We start from the raw sequence: 23,738 nt of genomic DNA, 5'->3' as shown, positions 1-23,738 counted from the left end.
ATGTTGACAGGCATCAAACAAGGATGTTGACAGGACATCAAACAATGATCGACCAGACATTAAACAATGATGTTGACAGGCATCAAACAATGATGTTGACAAGCATCAAACAATGATGTTGACAGGACATCGAGCAATGATGTTGACAGACATCAAACAATGATGTTTACGGGCATCAAACAATGATGTTTACAGGCATCAAACAATGATGTTTACAGGCATCAAACAATGATGTTTACAGGCATCAAACAATGATCGACCAGACATTAGACAATGACTGGGAAATAACTCGACGTTTACTGGACATCGAATGATGATGTTTACTGACACCAAAGAAAGCTCGACCAGACACTTACTGATGACTGGGAAATACTGTTGCTCCAAACTCACAATGCTGAACTCCTCGGAGTATCGTCTTCACTGTCCGGCAAAACCAAATCTTAAGCGGCAACCACGGCTCGAGTCGCGCTGATCGCGTAACATTTCTATCTCTGTCCGACGGAAAAGTTTCTTCCAACATCGCACTACTGGGGAATATTGCTGATCTGACGTCATGATGCTAAACCCATCAGAGTAACATCTTCCAACTTCTGTCGAAACCACCTCTCCAACAATAACCACAGCTTGAGACTAGCCTATGCTTGCAATGATGCATGACTTTTTCTGCGTAATGCTCCATAATTATGGAAATGCTACGCGATTTATTATGCAATATGCTATGCTTACTCTACATGATGAATGCATAAAAAGTATCCCCCTCAAGGGACTCTTCTGGGGAGCTCAAGGCACTCTGCCGAAAGGAACTCGACAATACTCCGATCACCACCCTGCTGGGGAATAGCACTGCTGCTGCTGGAAAAGGTAACCCTTGCTGGGGAAGAACCTCCTTTGCACCCAATCCGCTCGAGAAACTGCTGGGGAAGAACCACCAACACTCTGTGGGGATACAGTCTTTTGACTTGCTGGGGATATCAATCCCGAACCTGCTTTGGGGAACCCTCACAGATACCTGACGACTTCACTGGGGAAATGTTCACAGATAGCTCTGCTGAGGAGACAGCAACCTCCAGGCCTGGCGACTGGGGAAGCATCGATCTGACACCTGCTGGGGATAACCATCCTGACCCTGCTAGGGGAAACGAATGCTACTCCGCTGGGGACGACCCCTCCAATCCACACGTAGGATACACTGCTGGAGATATATTTCATTGAAACCCGCTCCACTCGGGGAATAGCAACCTTCAGGCCAGGCTGCTGAGGAAACACCGCTTTAAACCTGCCGGGGATAACCATCCTGACTCAGCTAGGGGATCCACAGACCTTGGATCTGCTGGGGAGTTAGCCCTCACAACTCTGCTTGGGGAATCCTCACAGATACCTGGCGACTTCACTGGGGAAATGCTCACAGATAGCTCTGCTGGGAAACAGCAACCTCCAGGCCTGGCAACTAGGGAAGCATGGATTTGACACCGGCTGAGGATAACGATCCCGACCCTGCTAGGGGAACCACAGACTTTGGATCTGCTGGGGATTGGTCCTCCCAACTCTGCTTGGGGACCTAGCCGGGGAAATGAGAAAAGTTGGTACAGAACACCCGTCGACTTGTCGAACCATGGTATCCACCTCCCAATCTCGTACCGACTTTCCACTTTTGAGAATTCTCAGACTCGTCTGGACCTTTTCTGCTCCATCATCTTATACTCCCAATCGCTCCGCGCCCTACGAAAAGCGAACTCCTGGGACTTATACAGAAATTTCAATTTTCCGACTTTGAAGAGTCTTCTTGATTAATTTCCAGGATCGTCGTACGTCTCTCGTCGTCTCTTCACCATTCCTTCAACTCGCTTGTCCCTGATTGGACTCTGCGGGGAATTTCTACAGACTTTCCAGTCTTCCGACTTTGAAGAGTCTTCTTGATTATCATTCAGGGATCAGCGTACGTCTCAACGTCTCTTCGTCATCCCTTCATACATTCGTCCCTGATTGGACTCCCACGGGGATTTGTTTTTTGTCGACAAGCTTCCACATCACAACCTGCAAGTGAGTGAAAATAACTAACAGCACCTGCAAAACAGATCGTTAGATAAAACCGTGCCCCAGGCGTGTCAAGATTTCAACACTTGGGTCACCCAACCTTCCGAATAAGATTTCAAGCTTTCAATCTTATAAACATGCATTGGAAGGGACCTGTATGTCTTAAAATGCAAAGATTCTTTATCAAAAATAATCAGATGTTTTTGCAATCAAAGCGGTAATGAAAAACAAAAACAAAATTATTTGACTGAATATGCATTTTATTGATTTGAAGTGTGTGGCTCAAATTGAGCAATACAAAGGAAGCAATTCCTGAAAAGAGGTAATTGCGCACAAAAGGAAAAATCTATCCTAATGGCAATGTAAAACCCGCGATCTCATCGAGTTCCAACTCGGTTACACCCCATATATCCTCAGACTCTCCCTGCTTTCTGCCTTCTGAACAAGACGCTTCTGACTGATCCCCACCGGGTATTATCCATGATGCTTTAACCAAAGCACAAACGATCATGCGGGACGCAGTTGTTCGTTTCAATCCCTCTTTTGCCTGGACCGCCCTTTCGGGTTTCCAATCCACCGGGATACCCATTTTTGCCCAAGTCACCTTTTCAGGTTTTCGACTTGCCGGGTGTACATTTTTCATTTTATCCCTAATTTTTGCCCGAACCTTTTCATTCTGTTTTTGGTTCACCGGGATGCCCATTCTTGCCTGGACTATTTTATTCTTTTCGTCCAGCGGGTTTCTTCATACGAAGTATTTTTTAACTGCGTCTGCATCTGCATGGGATGGAAAATCCTCGCCATCCATGGTCGTTAACAACAAGGCTCCGCCAGAGAAAACCTTCTTGACCACGAACGGACCTTCATAATTCGGCGTCCATTTGCCCCTTCGATCATTTTGAGGAGGAAGGATCCTTTTCAGCACCATATCACCCACATGATACACCCGAGGTCGCACCTTCTTGTCAAAAGCACGCTTCATCCTTTGCTAGTATAACTGCCCATGACAGATGGCTGCTAGCCTCTTTTCTTCAATTAGGCTCAACTCTTCATACCGGGTCCTTACCCATTCAGCCTCTTGCAATTTCACGTCCATCAGGACTCTCAAAGAGGGAATCTGAACCTCAACAGGTAATACAACCTCCATTCCATATACCAACGAGAAAGGCGTTGCCCCAGTAGGCGCACCGAGGTTCGATACCCGGTATACAAGCTTCGTACTTGCCACATTGTCAGCGCATTCAAATATTATCCGGGAAACGACGGGAACATGAGATCCTTTTTTTGCGTAACCAACACGGCACTAACTTGTCCACATTAACCCCATCAGACATCAGAACCCGTTCGGATTCAGGGTCAGGCCCCTCCTCCGGGATCGGTCACTCTCAATCTTTCGATTTGAGTACCTCGAGATGTCCTCATCAGGGAACTCAAACATCATCGGTTGATAATCCTCCGCGGGTTGTCAGGCGAGGTAATCAGACATTACACTCCCCTTGATTGCCTTCTGATAGCATCACAAATCAGTCAATATTCTTTTGCACTCTCACAACCCGTCCGGTCACTGCTGGCTTCTCAGAAATGTACCTGATCAAATCCATCTTGAAATCCACAAAGTGGTATGAACCAACATACACTGTCTCAGTCGGCGAGCAGCCTATGCCAAAGTACATCAAGTTTTCTCGAACAGTGAATGTATTGTTTCACAGTCGGTAAACTTTTTGCTAAGGTAAATTGCATGCTCTTTTCAACAAGACTCGTCATGCTGACCCACTTCACCTCGTAGACCCCTCGAAGGCTGTCAAGTACAGATTAACAGTCTCTTTCCATAGGGAGGCAACAGAATCAGAGGCTCCTGCAACTTATTCTTTTATTTTTTCAATGCCCCTTGGCAATCATTATTCCACCTGACCGTTTGATCTTTTTTTTCTTGAATGGGTTCCCACGTGGCTGTTAGGTGAGATGTGAACCATGACATGTAGTTCAATCTACCCAGGAGACCACGAACCTCTATTTCCATTCTCGGTTCAGGCATTTTTGTTTCTCTGTTTTTTTTTTTTAGCAGGATCAACCTTGATTCCTCTTTTCCAATGAACCCCAGCAGCTTACCGGACCGCACTCTGATAGTGCACTTACTTGAATTCAACCTCAGTCTGAATTATCTCAACCGGTCAAACGACTTGCCCCGGTCTGCCAAATGCCCCTCTTCTGTTTGGGACTTTGCTATCATGTCATCAACATAGCATTCGATTTCATGAGGAATCATATCATGAAACAAAGTCACTCTGATACGCGGCATTGGCGTTCTGCTTGTCTAGAGGACAGTCTTCTTTCCATGGCAGCTTGTGCACAACGACACCGGTATCCGACCCTGGCATATCTGACACGACCAGGTGATGGTATCCACATGCTCTTTCAATAGGGCTACCATCTTGCTCTCGACTCGCCTCTGAAGCGGCCCCAATTTTTTTTCCTTCCTGACCTCGGCGGTGCTTGGAATAACAACCTCAACCCGCTCCTCGTGCGGCTGAATCACCTTCTCCTCTTGTTTTGACAACCTGGCTAATTCCAGCAGATCACAATCTTCTTCGCCTTCTTCTTCGGCATGACAGATCGGTTTGTCGAAGTCATATGAGGTGTAACCAAATTGTTATCAACGAGATCCGGAGAATTATTTTTGAATTCGGAACGAGACAAATCAAAAAAAGAGAAGAATGGAAATAAACATTGCCATTTTTATTTGTTTTTAAACTGCCAAAATAAATGAAAAACAGGGAACACCGCTTTTTGACTGAAAAACATCCATTTATTAATGATGCAGAAATGTTGCAAATTATGAACATGAAGTGGCCCTTACAATGAACCATTACGTGTCGGGCAACACGTATGGCTTTCATGCAGATAAAATTGAGAAACAAGAAACATTACTCTTCCGGATGAGTGACAGTGCTGATTTTTCAGGCCTTCCAGTTCCCTGGTACGCACGATTTTATCCACAATTCCAGCTCGCGGTCGCTGTCAGACCCTTCACTTACCGCATAGGCGTGATCTGAATCTAGCATTCCAACACTGACAAAGGTGAACGACGGACGACGTCCTCTGTTCTGCTCAGACGAGTCTTGACCTGGATGATAACCAATCCCAAACATATCCGCCTTTACCACAATGCTTATAATCTGTCCCCAGCCTGGGATCCCTCCATTTCTCACCACTTCCACCGCCTGTTTGTAAGAAGAAATGGACGGCTTTTTCTCTTTCTCAACACCAACGGCATTTTTCACCTTGATGGTTTCAACTGCCAGACTGGGTGCTTTACACCTTACATCGTCCATTTCTACTTTCATCTTTCTCTGGACCGATTCCCCAATTACTACACACCCCTTTGTAGCGATGGCCGCACAACAATCATCAACACGAGGGAAAGCCCCATTTTTCGTCAGACATTTTGGGACCACAGACATGGGCATTCTTAACTGATCCTTCTCAGTCACCTCTACCACTTTCTTGTCCTTCGACATCATCTCCACTTTTACAGGACCATGCCTTGTCACGGGGTTAGCACTATCATCTGTCGTCGGTGCAAAGTTGATTGCCTTAGAATCCACCAAGTCCTGGACCACATGCTTAAAAGCTTTGCAATCCTCAACATGATGTCCAGGTGCCCCAGCATGGAACTCACACCTGACATTCTCATCATAACTGGCAACCCTCTGATCCGGTTTCCCTGGAACCAAAATCCTTGGCTGCACCAACCCGAGATCCTTCAACCTTTTAAATAGAGAGGCGTAAGTCACGGGCGGCTCATTGAAATGACGATCTGTCGTCCTCCTTCTCACTTGGCCCACTGCTCTTTGTGTCCTCTATTGAGGTGGTGGTTGCCGCTGTTGTGCAGATTGATTACTAGTAGGGATTATTACCGCATCAGCATATGGGTGATAACGATCCTTACCGCGTTCTCTTTTGGCCTGCACACCACCTGATTCAACTTCCTTCTCAAGATGACCATTGCCAGAGGGCTTCTTTGCTACAGAGCCAGAGGGATTTGTTACTTCGGATGATGGAGCCTTTTCCTGAACTTTCTCCTTGATCATCCAGCCCTTAATCCCTTCCAATCTCTCGGCCATGGCTTTCTGCCCCAAGGCAAGCCCTTGCACAACACTGAACAAATCCCTCACCATCTCTTTCAGTTCGAGGATGTCGGCGTTGGGAGGATCCATCAGTTTGGATTTGTTGCCCCCAGCAGGATATCTGAGCAAACAAGCTATGCGCACCGGTTGACACCTACAAAACAGCAAATGGGTTACTATGACTCACGCATGCACCATCTATCCATATGAGGAAGACTCTGTCCTTTGATTCTGGCTTCATCGAGACAGATAATATTTTGACATCCACATTCTGAAATTCAAGATGTCTCTCAACCAGATTCTCAATCAATAATGCTCCCCATATGGCTAGACATAGGTTCGATGCAGATGAATGCAAAATGAGAATGATGCAGATGTATGAATGCAATGCATTGCCATCCTCCAAGTTCTCTGATCATCTGTTGCTCTGAATCACAGCTCTGATCTCTGAACCGATCACAACCATCTGAAGGAAAATATAACCACAAATCCAACTCAAGGGTTCCGAAATAAACGGAAGACAGATACATCATCATCATCACCAAACAACCTCTGAACAGATACCCTCAATCCTCTGAATCGACCCGGGGAATCCTGAAATAAACGGATCCCCACTGATAAATAACTCTGACAGCACTCCGGCGTCTCGGCAATAAATGACCATAAATCCGACTTATAAATAAGACTCTGATCCTCGGAACCATTAGTCACCATCAAAGTCACCATCTGAACATGCATCTGAAAGAATCACCCTCCCCTCACAGGTAAATTCTAATCAGGTCATCCTAAGGCGGATAATAGTCTCGACAATCGGGCGGAGATACTCAATGGGTTTGCCCTTTCGGGTGTGCCATTGTAGCTCCCTTAAGATCGTCTAAACCAAAGATCCGGGAAATGAACGGTCACCAGAGTCAACAGCTCAAATGAAGTAACTCAACCAAAGTGGAGTACCCCACAGAGGAAAGCACTATCAACTGAACCTCGTCCGGCTTGTGGCATGTCACGTTGCAACAATATACTGATAAAGCAAATGAGGAACGTGAGACCACGCTAATCCTAGGTGTATACTCGGGCCTGGATTTTAGCCCCACTCAGAACACCCACCCCAAAACAGAGGAACCACCTGCACAGAGGACGGCAACATGATAGTATGATGCATGCAAATATTTATGCAAATATATACACAACAGAATAATAAATGCAATAAATAAAGCAAAACAAGCAACCTAAACTATCCTAGTAGAGAGATGTGGTTCCAAAAACCTCCCACTCCACACCTTCATATATATATATATATATATATATATATATATATATATATATATATATATATATATATATATATATATATATATATATATATATATATATATATATATATATATATATATATATATATATATATATATATATATATATATATATATATATATATATATATATATATATATATATATATATATATATATATATATATATATATATATATATATATATATATATATATATATATATATATATATATATATATATATATATATATATATATATCTGTGTGTGTGGGTGTATATATATATATATATATATATATATATATATATATATATATATATATATATATATATATATATATATATATATATATATATATATGTGTGTGTGTGTGTGTGTGTGTGTGTGTGTGTGTGTGTGTATGTGTGTGTATGTCGCATCCGCGAAAAACAACCGGCGGGCTAAAACAAAAAAACAAACAGAGCCGCCACTGCGCGTTATTTATTCCAAGATAGGGAAAGGAAACGCTCAGAGAAACCTGGAAAAAGCATGGTCTCGCGACCAAAGAGAAAGGGTAAGGGAGTCGGTTACGCAAGGGGAAGGTATTAGCACCCCTCACGTCCGTCGTACTCGACGGGATCCACGTTCTAAAGAAAGAAAAGGTTGCTAAAACACCACACACACGCACCGAAGACAACACAGGTGGGGTTAAGAGGAAGAGAGCTCGATAGGACATCGCATCCTATGCCTACGTATCTCGTCTGGAACGAGAATCAGAGCTGCCGTAGTTCGGTTCACGCACGCCAAACAAGACACACACACCCACAGGCAAACATGGAGCCTGAATGCCAATCCCTGGACTTACATCAGCATCCGAACCAAAACACACACAAGAAGGCAAACGTGGATCCCGAACGCCAATCACTGGACTTACATCGGCATCCGAACCAGACACACGCACACTGGAACCCGAATGCCACTGGATGGACTTACATCAGCTTCCAAGCACACAACAACCAAACAAGTTAATAGGGAGTCGGGAACTCGAGCCTATAACTGTCAAGCACACACACAAAAAGAAAGAAAAGTGCCCGGAGAGACCTCGCACGGTCTCCTGCCTACGTACCTCATCTGGCATGAGGATCAGGGCGACGTAGTTCCCCTGAAAGGGAAAGAAATTCTAGCCAGAAACCAAGGGGAGACACACTACCAGGGAGCTGTACTCGAGCCTAGTGTTATCATGCATCATTGCCCTATGTTGTGGTTTCTACCTACTTGCACAACAGCAAGCTAATCCTATCCAGGAAGAAAGCAAACATGCAAGCATCAACAAAACAAAACAAACATTGCCAGCAAATATTCACAAAGCACACACTATATCCAGTCAGAAGTGGGCTCAAACAAAGGGTGGACTGCCGAGGCAAGTCATCTGTACAAGGGTAGGGTTAGCTCTTAACCTTGCCATTGAGGGGCTAAGGTGAAGCAGATGAAAGGTGAGTGAAGATTAGACTTCACAGCTCTTATCCCTGGCCAGGGAGAGCTTCAGACAAAGGAGCGTGGGTCCAGAATGGAGGGACCCTTCTACGCTCAAGACTCTGACACAACTGTACAAAGTACAAGATCTTGGGTTTGTGCCCCAATGCATCTACACAGTGGTGTGAGCAGAGGGACGACTCAACAGAATAGCGGGGGATAGATTGCATATCCCTTGGGTTCCGCCAATTGCCTCATAGAGGTCTTTACCTGCTTGGCACAAAAGTAAACAATCACAATCATCGCCTCTTAAGGAGGACTTCAGACAGTTGCCTGGCTAAATAACAAGCCAGGTCTTCCAGACTACATGAAGACAAGAGAGTCTACCTCAACTGGTTTATACAACCAAGCAGCAGCAAGCAAGTTCTTAAAGAACTGTAAGCGACTAAATGTACCTGAAATCAATCAAGTATCATCAGTACTCAGACAAACCAACAATAAACAGCAAAAGTCAATCTATACAGACAACACAAGTTAATGCACATAAGTGCAAGCCATGAGCCCAAGCTCAAGCATCAAACCCTACAACACAAAACCAATGTTAGTTTACAACATCAAACAAACTCAATTTACAACTCGAATTTTTCTCCTTAAGCCTTTTGCATTTCAACCTGAAAATCCAAACCAAATGTGAGAAACTAGACCACTAGGCCAAGCCTAGGGTCCAAAGGAGATAAAAAATCCTAAACAGCAAGTGAAATTTATCCAAAATCACATTCAAACAAATTAGAAACAAATGCAATTGGTCCCATGCTCATACCATTCACCATTATCATTTTATGCACAAAATAGCATCAAACATGCAATTTGCAACTTCAAATGACCAAACAGAACTATCTCAATCAAAAGCATACCAAAACATCTCAATTAATTCCACAAAAATTCACACCTAAACAGGACACATTCAATGTATAGCATGTCAATTTTCAGCTCAATTGGACAAGAGGAAGTAGGTCAATGAAAATCAAGAAGTCCAGACACATTTATACAAGCCAATTCAAGGCATCAACACAAGCATCAAATTCCATAAATCATAAAATAGTGACAACAATTAAGAAATGAATGGGATCAAAACCACAATGACCTATAATGTGTCTAAAATGCTCACACCAAATTTCATCTTCATCCAATACACTATGAGAATTTCACAAATGAATTACCAACATGTGTCACACAATGTTACCAAATGAGCACACAGGGAAGAAAATTATAAATCAATTAGAAAATGCCATCAACAATTCCAGAACAATTCTCATGTAATCTTGACATATCAATGATCATCCACACAAAATCTCAGCTCAAATCAACATCTCTAGGCATTTTAAATAAAATCAGGAAGTTGACCTAGCTTGGTGTGACACAAATTGTCACACCTTAATTCAAAAATTCATATCTAATCAACCAAGTATCCAAAATCACAAACCACACATGAAAATCACCATCAACATGTCCAGAACAAGCACAAAAAATTTCATCCATTTATTTGCAAGCATCATCATTTCATGAAGGATTTGGCAAAACATATGCAAATGTGACACATACAATCAAACCTTAGGCCAATTAAATTTCCACACGTGCAAAAATTTCACAAAAATCATAATTAAATTCTTCACATCATCATGAGAACAATGCAAAAAATTTCACAAAATTTGGATGAAAAATGAAGCCTCTATGAATTTTCTAAGATCATGTAATCAAATGAAATAACCAAAGAAAATGAAAATGAAATAATAATAAATAAATTCAGATAATGGCATGATGGTAATATTAAAGGTACTGAGCAAAACGACGTAGTTTCGCTTAGAAGCAGTGGAGCGCTCTGATTGGCTCATGCTGGCGCCAAACATGAATTCAAACAAGGCAAGGGGAAAAGAAGATCTGAGTGCGTTTTGGAAAGGTTCTTCATCAAGAACAAACAGAAATTTCCAGAAAATCATAATCTACAAATCTTAACCAAAACGCACAAACCTATAACCGTTGGAACCGTCTTTCCACAAGGATTCAAGATATGTAACTCATTTGCCCTAACTCTAACCATGGACACGGGATCGATCTAAAGAAGGAATGGTCACAAAACTTAAAATCGCGATTACTCTCTCCACACTCAATCGTTTCACAAACCACAAGCATCATGTTCATCTACAATCAAAGATCTATAAAACGTCTATAATAATGCAAGCAATGGTGAGATTCGAAAAAATACCTAATGATGAAGGCAGTGCTTGATCTTGAGGTCTCAAGGTGTACAAACCAAAAACAGATGTAGATGAAGGTTGAGGAAGTTGAACGCAATGGCTAGTTTAGCTCCAGCACGATCCAGATGCAAGAATTATCAAATCACCATTGATGAGCACAACATGAACAGTCACGATTTTGAAGATTTTGGCATGAATCTTGATGAAACAGATCAGCACCATCACATGTAGAGCACGAATCAAAAAGAATTATCCAATTTGATGAAGAATTGGTGAAGTTTGGATCAAAAATGCTTGATGAGATTTGAGAGGATTTTGAGAAAATGGAGGGAAAGTTTGTTAGATTTCTGGGAATGTGAAATGTGTTAACCAATTCTGTTATGATTAAGGTTAAATACTCACTCCTTAATCCTCCTCTTAATCACAATTACCAAACATGAGTTGGATTAGCATAATGTGTTTTCTAAGTGCAAGGGCAAAATGGTCCATTCCTAATTAAGCCATGTGACAACAAGATGACAGCTCAAACAACTTCTATTTGGCATTTGGAGTGTGTTGGCATTGGTCTCATGTCCAAATTCCTTGTATTGCTCAAATTCACTATGCCATGCCAAAAATACACTTAAGTCCACTTGAAATTTGACTTTTTGCATTGACCAATTTTGATGAATTTGGACCATACACCATGAAAGTACATGTGAAATGGAGTTTGCTCATAAAAAGATCATCCATTTTGGACATTCCATGTGAAAGTTATGCCACTTTGATGATAGGCATTTTTGGAAAATGAATGGACCATAACTTGTCAACCACACATGGGAATTTCAAGTTCTTGGACTTTTTGGAAAGGTGAGAACAAGATCTACAACTTTTATGTTGAACAAAATTTCATTTGAAGCTTTTTTGGACATGTAATTTTGTGGTGAAAACTTTCCATTTTTGGAAACTTCCATTACAAGTCACTTTCTATTTTTGGCAACTTTTGTCCTGACTTTATTTTCTTAATTCTTGAGCTTTGACATGTCAAATGAAGCTTGTTTCAACATGAATGAAGTGTATCCAACTCTCTCCCACCTCCAAATCCATAAAATCAAGCATAGTTGACCACAGTTGACTTTTCTGATTGATAGATGAATTTGGCAAAGCACTGATCAAGTTGAGCCCCAATCTTCTGATGAAATGGCTCAAGGATGAAACCCTAGCCTCCATAAGCTCAATACAATCATGAAATGATCCCCATATCCATTGTAGACCCCATCTCCTTCACAAGCCCTGACTGGCCCAATGCAGATGATTAGGGTTGACCAGTGGTCAAAACCCTAATCCCAAGGTATCTGATCAATCTCTTGAACCTCTGGGATGATATCAAAACCATGATGATGATGATGTATCATTTCCACCAAGATGAAGACCAATCTCCTTGAGAAACCCTAATTTGGACCACAACCCTCAGATGGCCAATGATTAGTCAATAAAACCCTAGGCTTGCATCTCCACCTCTTATCTTCTGACCAAGACTTAGGAGGATGACTTGCACCATGTAACCACATGATATGCAATATGCAATGACTAATGACCTAAAAATGATATGCCACATGTTAAGCTAGTCCCAAGAGAGGAGGGCAAATTTTGAGGTGTTACAATATATATACACACACACACACAAACATATATATATATATATATATATATATATATATATATATATATATATATATAGAGAGAGAGAGAGAGAGAGAGAGAGAGATGTATATATATATATATGATTCGATGCGAACATCTTCGATTCGTATATGAAGATGACCTTTGAAACTGTCTAAAGTGTGCCTTGTCGCAACCATCCGCTGGGCTTTTTTCTATGATTGTTGTCGAAGGATTTTTATAGAATCACCACAGATAAACCAGTCTGGAAATTGAGGGGCAAGGGTCACTCCAAAATCAATGCTTGGCAGTTGAGGAAATTTAAGAGGAAACATTTTGAAAGCCATTTCATATCATTTCTCGGGAGGAACGTACAAAGGGGGATTTTTAAGTTCTCCATTTTCTTTGAAAAAAATTCCTTTACCATGACAGTTGCCTCATGGATGGTTCGACTAAGATCATCAAGCCTATAGGCAGTTTTAAGGTAGTTTTGGAATGCCTAAATTTCTTTGATATTTGTGTAAGTACCTTTCTGGATTTTTTCTTGTATAAAGAGGAAAGCTTTGTTAAAGTGTTGAGTGAACAAATGAGCGTCATAAAATTCTTCAACATAGTATTGTGACCACCATTTCCCAAATTCTGGAGTGCAAAGGAAACTTGGCTCGAAGTTAATTGGAGTAAGGTGTGTCCTGCCAGTATATTGAGCTATTTGTTTGAGAGTGGTGGTTTCATTGTGGTTTGCGTTATAGAGAATGAGGGTGTTTTTTCTGACGTAGAGCATTTTGGGAGAACCTGGATCAACCCAAATTGTCGAGCCACGAGGTTGGGCTGATAAGCAATCAGGGTGACCTGACTCTTCGACGGAATTAACCTAAGAGTTATTAGTTTTGGAGTTAGAAAGGCTTCCCGGGTTAAAAGGGACTCTGTTTCTTAGTTTTTGGTGGGAGATGGGAAAGGTCTTGGAACCATTCTGGACCATATTGTATGGCTGCGAAAGGGGCCATGTTCGACGTGAACTCATGACGTTTTGCAAACATCATGACATAGCTCATGAATGTTGGTCAAAGGTCTTTTCCTTCATCACTTCGGGTTAACTAAGCCAAACGAATTCCTTCAACCCTCCTATTTTTGACTTCCTTAGCTTCTTCCTCGACGAGGTTTTTGTTAGGAAGACTTGCCTCGAAGGTGGCATTTAGCCAGGGTTGCAGCAACCAGAAAGGAGGATATTTTCTTTCTCTCTTAGATTCTTAAGTTGAGTAACGCCATCACTCAACGATTCGTAGAGGCTGGCCAGGATCATTTCGCTCAGACAGACGTCGTGACCAGAATGAAGTTGGTTCTCCAAAGTGAGATACTTCTTGGCAACCTGGAGTAACTTCAAGCAAAATACACAGTGGGATAACCATAAATCCAAGAAGGCAATGTGTTCTATGTAGGAGACGGTGTCGGTATCTTTGTCATGATAGTGTGCTATGTGGGTCGAGTAGGCAGCCCTAGAGGTGGAGAAGGCTATGGAGTCATCAGATTCTACATTTGGGTCATAAGTATTCCCAGTTGGTTATAGCCCTGTGATAACGGCTATGTCAAAGAGAGTGGGTTTTGCCATTCCACGAGGGAGGTGGAAGGTATAGTGAGTATTATCCCAGAAGTACAATGAGGAAACTAGTAAAGTCGAAATGTAATCCAGTTCTACCTTCGATAGCATGATGAAGTCATAAATTCCCATGTCCTTCCAAGTTTGAGATTTAGTTTTTTCTATCTTGTTTAACTAGTTTAGATAGACAGTTGGGTCTTTAAATGAGGGGGTCGCTCGAAAGACTCTAAAGTTATTGTTCATAAACCTTAAGTTTATAGTTTCATCTGTTAAAGATTGGGATTCCTCGACAGTAGTAGCCTTTTCAGCCCTAAGTCTTTTTGCTTGGCCTATTGGTTTACATTTATGATAAGTGGGGGAAAAGTCCCTAAGTATGCTAGGTTTGACATTCAGATTAGGTAAAGGTCCAGACAAAGCATGATTTTTTCCAGAGGCAGTTATGGGAATGAGTACCTAAGATTCATAAATTCTTCGTTGTTCTTCAGTTCTTGGTTCAGGAATGTATTGTTGGTTACCCATCATCACTGGGCTAGGAAGTGTGGCAAAAGGAGGGAGGTCCGAGATCTTTTGGGGGGCCTTCGTGTGTTTGATAGAAACCTTGACAGCTTTGGTTGTTTCTTTGGGGACTTTGCTTGAAGTAGCCATTTTTGTTAAAGGTTTGAAGAGAGAAAATCTGGGTTTTTTTAGAGTGTTTTGAAGAAAATGAAGAGTTGGAGGACTTGAGGGGTTCAGAAAGCGTAAAAAAGTGGAATTATTGAGGAATGCGCTTTTTATAGTGTTTTTTGGAAGAAAAAATGGTTCAAATCAGCATTAATGGTTGACAAACAAGTGGGACACGTGTCTCTCCAAGATTTCATAGTGGAACGGTGATAATTAAGGCCTAATTCCCACGATCTCCTAGGGTCTAGGAAACGTGATGATTAAAAAGGATTCACACATGGGTTGAAAAGACATGTTGGAAAAGGGTAATGATGATTCTGACGTCATATGCCAGATGGGAAAAGATGAATAGTTTTTTGCAACGTTGGAGCATTAGTGGCATCAAAGCTATGCAAGAATTGTTCAAGGGTATCGAACCATAGTCTTAAAAAATGCCTTTTTATTCGATGAGTCGAAAATGACATTTTTGGGGGGCAATTTGTTAGCTGCAACTTCAACATCTTGTATGGATTAAGGGAATTAAATAAGGAAATAAAGTTTCCTGTGAAGAAATTGAATGTTTCGACAAAATTATACAATTTGATATTCCAGTCGAAGATACCTTGATACAAGGATAAAGATGTTGTGTGGACTTAGAAATGTTTCTAGCAGTTGGGAAACAGAACCATCACTAACGGCAGTTTGACAAAGGATTTGAATTCAAATAAGGGAGGGAATTATTTGTTCTTATCTAACTATTGGGTATACGTGGGGCATGGTGGGCAGTCGCGCACACACAGAGTGTCACTTGTCTCAATCTGGTGAATAGGTTGTTGGAAGCGGTTATTTCGATTTATATAAATAGGAGGTCTTAGTGTTAGGATCAGAGGTGTTCAAGTGTGTACAAATTTATCATTTTACCCAAAGTATTCGTGTGTAGAGAAAGTGTAACTTGAGAAAATGTATGTTTGATGTTGCACCATATTTTTACTTAAATCAATTTTAATCAATCTTTTCTTCTCGGAAATTTATCTTCAACACCATTTACTTTCCAGCACTTTCTTTACTTTCTTTGCGCTATTTTTCCTTCATATTCTTTAACGAATTATTTTAAGTATGAATGTAGTCGAAGTGTTCACCATCCATCAGATTTTACCCTATAAACAATTAGCACATGTCCTAGGATCAATCTGATTGATCGTGTAAGTTACCAAAATATTTCATTTTGGAAGATCAGCAGTTGTTTACCAATTTTCACGGTAAACACCATCGTTGATAATACCCAAAATCCTTTTCTAAAAAATGGATGCTTGTTTTAAGCTAACTAAACGTAGTACCAGAGAACATCACAGAGAATGGGTGGGTTAGAATAGGTTTTGAGCCTTATATCCTTTCTTTCTGAAATCGTGAACCAGGCCACGTTACAACCCTCAAAAGACCTAATTGAAGCAGTGTCTATTTAGAAAGCATACTATGGTATGATCGCGTTAAGTTGACTCCTAAAGATTTGCTTGTCATATGTATTGATACTGATATGGCATCCTAATTAGTGATTCATTCACTAGATGTCATAATCTTAGTGAACACACTTGAGTTTCAAAACTTGCATGAGCATGACATTACACTTATCATTTTCAAAATGAGCATTTTACAAGAGAACTGTCATTTGACATCAATGAAGCTTACACAGTGTGAAGATTGAACATTTCTCCTGATATCCCATCATAGCTCAGATCTCTTCAAGAGTCAATCAATCAGGGGCAACCACATCGAGATTCTACAAATCTCTCTAAATCAGCCAGATGTGGGAAAAAGTTACTTCAAGGCTCATATTGGGACAGGTCATCTCAAGAGCATGAGAAGTAAATCACTCCCAAGATGGTTAATCAAGAGAGTACAGTTTCATAATGTTGGGGCAAGCTAGTTCGAGATACTCAAATGATGAGACTACTCCATAACTGGTGACTCGGGTAATTGGTGCAGATAACTAATATATTGGGGCAAAGGCAGGCTACACAGGTACAAGCTCTCTCCATGTTTTATATCAAGTCCGGAGGTATGACAACAATTGTTAAGCTTGAAGTAGGTGTTGGAGAATCATGCCTGGATGATCCCATATCCTAGCCAAAATTCTCACCTCCCTCTATATGAGCATTTGGCTTAACCATTACATAAATCATCATACTGTATTAATCGCGTCGCTTCACTCATGCATATCATTCATCTAACATAGCATGAAGTCGTGTGTGTAAATCAAAAGAACCAAAGCCCGGTATTTATTGGCATCTTCAAACCCTAAACTTGTCTGGTACCTTTTAAAACTAACTGGTTTGACGCTCCCTCCAAAATCCAACTTTCTTGGCGTCTTTTAAAGCCCAGTTTGCTTAGTATCTTTTTTCAACCGTTAAGGTTGATAACCTTTTGGTTTCATCCTTCGTGGTTGTTAAATCTTGTTCCAACCTTTGTGGTTGTTGAACCTTTTTCCAACCTTTAGGGTCGATGATCCCTTTTTCCAATCTTTGGGGTTGATGACCTTTTTCCAACCTTTAAGGTTGATGATCCTTTTTTCAACCTACATGGTTGTAGAATCTTTTTCCAACCTTTAGGATTGATAATCCTTCATTTCCGACCTTCATAGTTTACATATCATTTTCCTACCTTAGTGGTTGATAAACTTTTTTCAATCTACATGATTGATAGACTTTGTCACGACCTTTAGGGTTGATGACATTTATTCTTTTCAAGCCTCAGTGGTTGACTTTGTTTCCATCTTTTGAAGTGATAATTCATTTTTGAAACCCCTTTGTTTATAAGGATATTCTCAGAACTTTTATGGGCTCCCTAATTAGTATACATGGCTTCATGTCTCACAAAAATGATAAAACAAATAGCATGTGTATCATGACCTGCACTTGCCATTAATATCCCGACAGTAAATCAAAAATTTCCAGCAGATGAACCTCTAAAAGTCAATTTGTCATTCCATATATGATATGCACTAACTTTTGAGAATTATGCATTTCCTTCAAAATTCCTGAAACCACTTTGTTAACTTTTGGAATATTAATTCTTTTGTGACTCAGAGGAAGTATTCTGCCTTATAATTGAAAGAATGACAGAATTTGATACATGCATATAAAAATAAACGAGACTGATATGAAATAAATGAGAAATAAGAAATGGAATTAAGTAGAAGGGGCACCACACTCTTTCTAATCCAAGAGAGAATGATAAGCCTATGGATGAGGATCACCACAAGAAAAGGATTTCTTGATAAGATCAATATTGGTCCAATCCAGAACCTAAGAGCAAATACTCTCACTTACACAATGTGTAAACTTGACAAAATTCATTGATCCAAAAAGAAGATACATGCCTCCTTTATATAGGAATGGCTTAAGATGATGAAATAAGTAAAAATTAACTCCTAAGAAAACAAAAGGATTTCAGCCACTAATTATCATGATAGTGGGATGAGTTATTACAAAGAAAGTGCAAAATAAAGAAGAGATATTGGGGTTCTTGAAAGGGCAGAATAATGGCAATTCTTTATTTACCACTTCTCTTGCAATTTTCATCCATTATAGTGGGGTTATTGGTATTTCCTTTATTTTTATTTATTTATGCATTATTGGGCCTTTTATCACATGCTTGGATGATAAGAATAAACTTGGGCTCTTTTTCTTCAATCTGGCCCATGCATTCTATTGACTTGATCATGAAGTGAACTAAAGCATCATTGACTCTTCTTGCACGTGCCCTTGTCATAGGACCTCCTAAGCTTTGCATTGTATCATTTATGTCTTGGATTACGTCCTCATCATTCCTTCCTTCTTGAAAAGAATTCGACCTCGAATTTAGACCATCATCACCTACATCAAAAGGAGATAAATCAGCCACATTAAAAGTAGTACTTACCCCATACTCACCTGGAAGTTCTATTTTGTAGGCATTGTCATTGATCCTTGAAAGTACTTGAAATGGTCCATCTCCCCTAGGTTGAAGTTTGGACTTCCTTTGCGATGGGAATCTCTCTTTTCTCATATGTATCCAAACCCAATCCCCGGGTTCCAAAATAACTTTCTTTTGCCCTTTGTTTGCACTTTTTGCATAACTTTTATTTTTCTTTTCAATTTGCAATTTTACTTGTTCATGCAATTTTACTTGTTCATGCAATTTTCTCACAAATTCAGCCTTAGCTTTCCCATCTTTATGCTTCAAAATAGATGTGTTAGGCAATGGTAACAAATCAAGAGGTGTTAAAGGATTAAAACCATACACAATCTCGAAAGGTGAATGTTGTGTAGTGCTATGGACAACCCTATTATAAGCAAACTCTACATGAGGTAACCATTCCTCCCACATTTTTAAATTCTTTTTAAGAACAGCCCTAAGAAGAGTAGAAAGAGTTCTATTTACTACTTCAGTTTGTCCATCTGTTTGGGGATGACAAGTAGTGGAAAATAATAACTTTGTACCCACCTTTCCCCACAAAGTCCTCCAAAAATTGCTTAAGAACTTGGAGTCACGATCAGAGACAATGCTCCTTGGTAAGCCATGTAGGCGCACCACTTCCTTAAAGAACAAATCAGCAACATGACACGCATCATCCACCTTTTTACATGGAATAAAATGTGTCATTTTTGAAAACCTGTCCACAACTACAAAAATAAAATCTTTGCCATTCTTTGCTCTAGGCAGCCCCAAAACAAAGTCCATGGAAATGTCAATCCAAGGAAATTCAGGTACAGGCAAAGGAGTATACAAACCATGAGGCATAACTTTTGATTTAGCCTTTTTACACACAATGCATCTTTCACAAAGCTTTTGGACATCAATTTTCATGTGAGGCCAATAAAAATGTTCTTTTAAGAATTCTAGAGTTTTAGAAACCCCAAAATGACCCATTATTCCTCCCTCATGCGCCTCTTTTACAAGTAATTCTCTAATGGAACCTTTAGGCACACATAGTTTTTTTCCTTTAAATAAATAGCCATTGTGCCTAAAATACCCATTGAAGGCAGTATGCTCACAAGCTAAAAATTTTGAAGAAAATTCAAGGTCACTTTTATACAAATCTTTAATATGCTCAAGACCAAAAACTTTTGTTTCAAGAGTAGAAAGCAAGACATGTCTTCTTGAGAGTGCATCTGCCACAACATTAGATTTACCTTTCTTATGCTTGATTACATAAGGAAATTGTTAAAGAAACTCAACCCACTTGGCATGCCTCTTATTCAACTTACCTTGTCCCTTCAAATGTTTCAAGGATTCGTGATCACTATGAATGACAAACTCTTTGGGCAGCAAGTAATGTTGCCAAGTTTGTAGAGCTCTCACCAAGGAATACAATTCCTTATCATATGTAGAATAATTAAGGGCAGCCCCTTTTAGCTTTTCACTAAAATAAGCAAGTGGATGACCTTCCTGCAACAAAATAGCTCCAATTCCCACATTAGATGCATCACATTCAATTTCAAAAGATTTAGAAAAATTAGGCAATGCAAGAATTGGTGCTTGGGTGAGCTTTTCCTTTAGGGCAGCAAAGGCTTGCTCTTGTTTTTCACCCCATTTAAAACCAACATCCTTTTTAACGATTTCATTGAGGGGTGCTGCCAAGGTACTAAAGTCCTTCACAAACCTCCTATAAAAACTAGCCAAACCATGAAAGCTTCTTACCTCACTTACATTTTTTGGGAGGAGGCCACTCTCGAATGGCTTTCACCTTTTCCTCATCAACGTGGACTCCTTTAGAGCTCACAATGAAACCTAAGAAAATCACATGATCGGTGCAAAAGACACATTTTTCTAGGTTGGCATACAAATTTTCATATCTTAGCACTTGCAAAACAGCCCTTAAATGAATGCAATGATCATCTAAGTTCTTGCTATAAATCAAAATATCATCAAAATACACAACAACAAACTTACCCAAGAACTCCCTTAACACATGGTTCATTAGTCTCATGAAAGTACTAGGTGCATTAGTTAATCCAAAAGGCATAACCATCCACTCATACAAATCATATTTTGTTTTAAAAGCAGTTTTCCATTCATCCCCTTCCCTTATTCTAATTTGGTGATATCCACTTTTCAAATCAATTTTAGAAAATAAGCATGCACCAAACAATTCATCAAGCAAATCATCTAGTCTAGGAATAGGATGCCTATATTTAATGGTAATATTGTTAATGGCCCTACAATCAGTGCACATCCTCCAACTACCGTCCTTTTTAGGGACTAGAATAATAGGGACAACACAAGGACTTAAACTTTCTCTTACCCATCCTTTACTTATCAATTCAGCAACTTGCCTTTGTATCTCTTGAGTTTGTTGTGGATTGCTTCTATATGCTGGCCTATTAGGCAAAGATGCTCTTGGATTGAGATCAATATGATGTTCAATTCCTCTTATAGGTGGTAAACCACTTGGCACCTCTTTCGGAAACAATTCTTTAAATTCCTGCAAAAGAGACTCAACACAATTTGGCAATTTTTTTTCATTAGAAATAGTGGTTAGCAAAGGCACCTCCTTGCAAAAGAGCAAGTACAAAGGCTGGTGTGACACAATTACTTTTTTCACATCTCTTTTTTTTGCAATTAAACTTTGTTTCTTTTCTCTTTTATCATTCTTTTTCTTTTCATTCTTTTCTTTTTCTTTTTCTTTTTCTTTTTCTTTTTCTTTTCTTTCTTGATCATATTTTTCTCTCATTTTTCTTTGATCTTCTCTCACCTCACTAGGATTTAACGGTACAAGGTTGATCTTTTGATCATGATACATAAAAGAGTACTTATTGGAGTACCCATCATGATTGGCTTTTCTATCAAATTGCCAAGGCCTACCTAATAACAAATGACTAGCTTCCATTGGTACTACATCACACAACACTACATCCTCATATTTTCCAATTTTAAAACAAATCTCAACTTGTTTATTAACAAGCATTTCTACACTTTCATTAAGCCATTGGAGTTTGTAAGGCTTAGGGTGAGGTTTTGTTTCCAATTTTAGTTTAGAAACCAGACGCGTGCTTGCAACATTTGTACAACTTCCTCCATCAATTATTAAAGAACAAACCTTTCCTTGCACAAAGCATCTTGTATGAAAAAGGTTTTCTCTTTGACTTGTATCCTCCTCCTTTATTTGGCTTCCCAACATTCTTCTCACCATGAGTAAATCTCCACTAGATATTTCTTCTTCAAACTCCTCATCATAATCACCATCCTCCTCTTCAACAATTTCTTCATTTTCTTCCATAAGCATAGTTCTCTTTGTTGGACATTGAGATGCAATATGTCCTTGGGCTTGACACTTGAAACACTTAACACTTTTGTTAGTTAAAACACTTGAAGAAGAAGAAGTAATAGTTTTACCTTTGTTTTCAACCGTGGCTTCCTTAGGTGATGAAGCACCCTCCTTCTTTGTTTTGTCCTTCCAACTTTGAGAATTGAAAGTGGTGGAATTTCTCCTTGCTTGGCTCTTTCTTTTGAGTTGTTGTTCCACTTTGATAGCTTGGTGTACCAATTCATCTATTTCAACATAGTGATGAAGTTCCACTATGTCACTAATGTCATGATTTAGACCATGGAGAAACCTAGCCATAGTTGCTTCATCGTCCTCCTCTACATTAGCTCTAATTTTGAGAACTTCCATCTCCTTGAAATATTCTTCAACACTTTTAGAACCTTGAGTGAGTCTTTGCAATTTGTTGTGCAATTCCCTATGATAATAGGAAGGAACAAACCTTCTCCTCATGATTCTTTTCATCTCTTCCCAAGTACCAATTGGTCGTTATGCATACCTCCTTCTATCTTTGGTCAATTGATCCCACCAAACTAAGGCATACTCCTTGAACTCAATAGAAGCAACCTGCACTTTTTCAAGATTAGAATAATTGTGACAATTAAAAATTTGTTCAAGTTTAGTCTCCCATTCTAGATATGCCTCCGGGTCACTCTTCCCAACAAAAGTTGGAACTTTAATTTTTATGCCCCTCAAATTATCTCCCCCTTGTCTCCTTCTACGTCTTCTTTCCTCCTCATCACCACTACCATCATTAGAATTTTGGGGCCTCCTTTCCAACTCATCAATTCTTTGTTGAAGTTGTTCACCTTGTTCTCTTAATAATCTTTCAAAATTGTCACGCATGGCTGCGATCTGAACAGTTAAAGTTGTTGTTCTAGGTGAAGGTGGACTAGACATAATTGTGAAATATTTGTGAAATTATGAACAAGTGTTTAAAATTGGACCTCACCACTCTACTCACGTGTTTACACTCAATCACTCGTGTTTCTCTCAATTTTTTTTTGGCTTTTTTAATAATAAAAAAACACTCTGCCTTTTACCACTCAATTTGCTCTTTTAGTTCTTTAGAGAAACCAAAATGAATCAACACAAAGAAATCAATTTCAGATGATAATCAACATACAAAAAACTTTAAAAAAACAGAAAACAAAAAAAAGACTCTAAAACAAAGGAAACCAGGAGAATTTTAAGAGTGTGGCAAGAAAAAAAAATAGATTTTTTTTAATCACAATCTTTAATAATCAGATCCCTTTTTTTTCAATTTTTTTCTTATACCCTTTTTTTTCGAATTTTTTTTATAATGATAAATGGATAATAATGAAGAACAAGAATATAGACAATTTACCACATTTCGGCCCCTTTTTTTTTGGAATATGCTCTGATTACCACTTGATATG

The 23,738-nt window shown here is 39.7% G+C and overlaps 1 pseudogene; it reads right to left on the bottom strand.

Annotated features, from left to right (window-relative positions):
• The window catches only part of LOC127137373 (uncharacterized), a 33,173-nt pseudogene extending 9,935 nt beyond the window's left edge, over nt 1–23,238 (bottom strand).
• Between the last annotated feature and the right edge of the window lie 500 nt (nt 23,239–23,738).

This window comes from Lathyrus oleraceus, chromosome 4, assembly GCF_024323335.1.
Source record: "Lathyrus oleraceus cultivar Zhongwan6 chromosome 4, CAAS_Psat_ZW6_1.0, whole genome shotgun sequence".
NCBI lineage: Eukaryota > Viridiplantae > Streptophyta > Magnoliopsida > Fabales > Fabaceae > Lathyrus > Lathyrus oleraceus.
The sequence above is the reverse complement of the archived record's forward strand: the minus strand, read 5'-3'. Positions and strand labels throughout refer to the sequence as shown.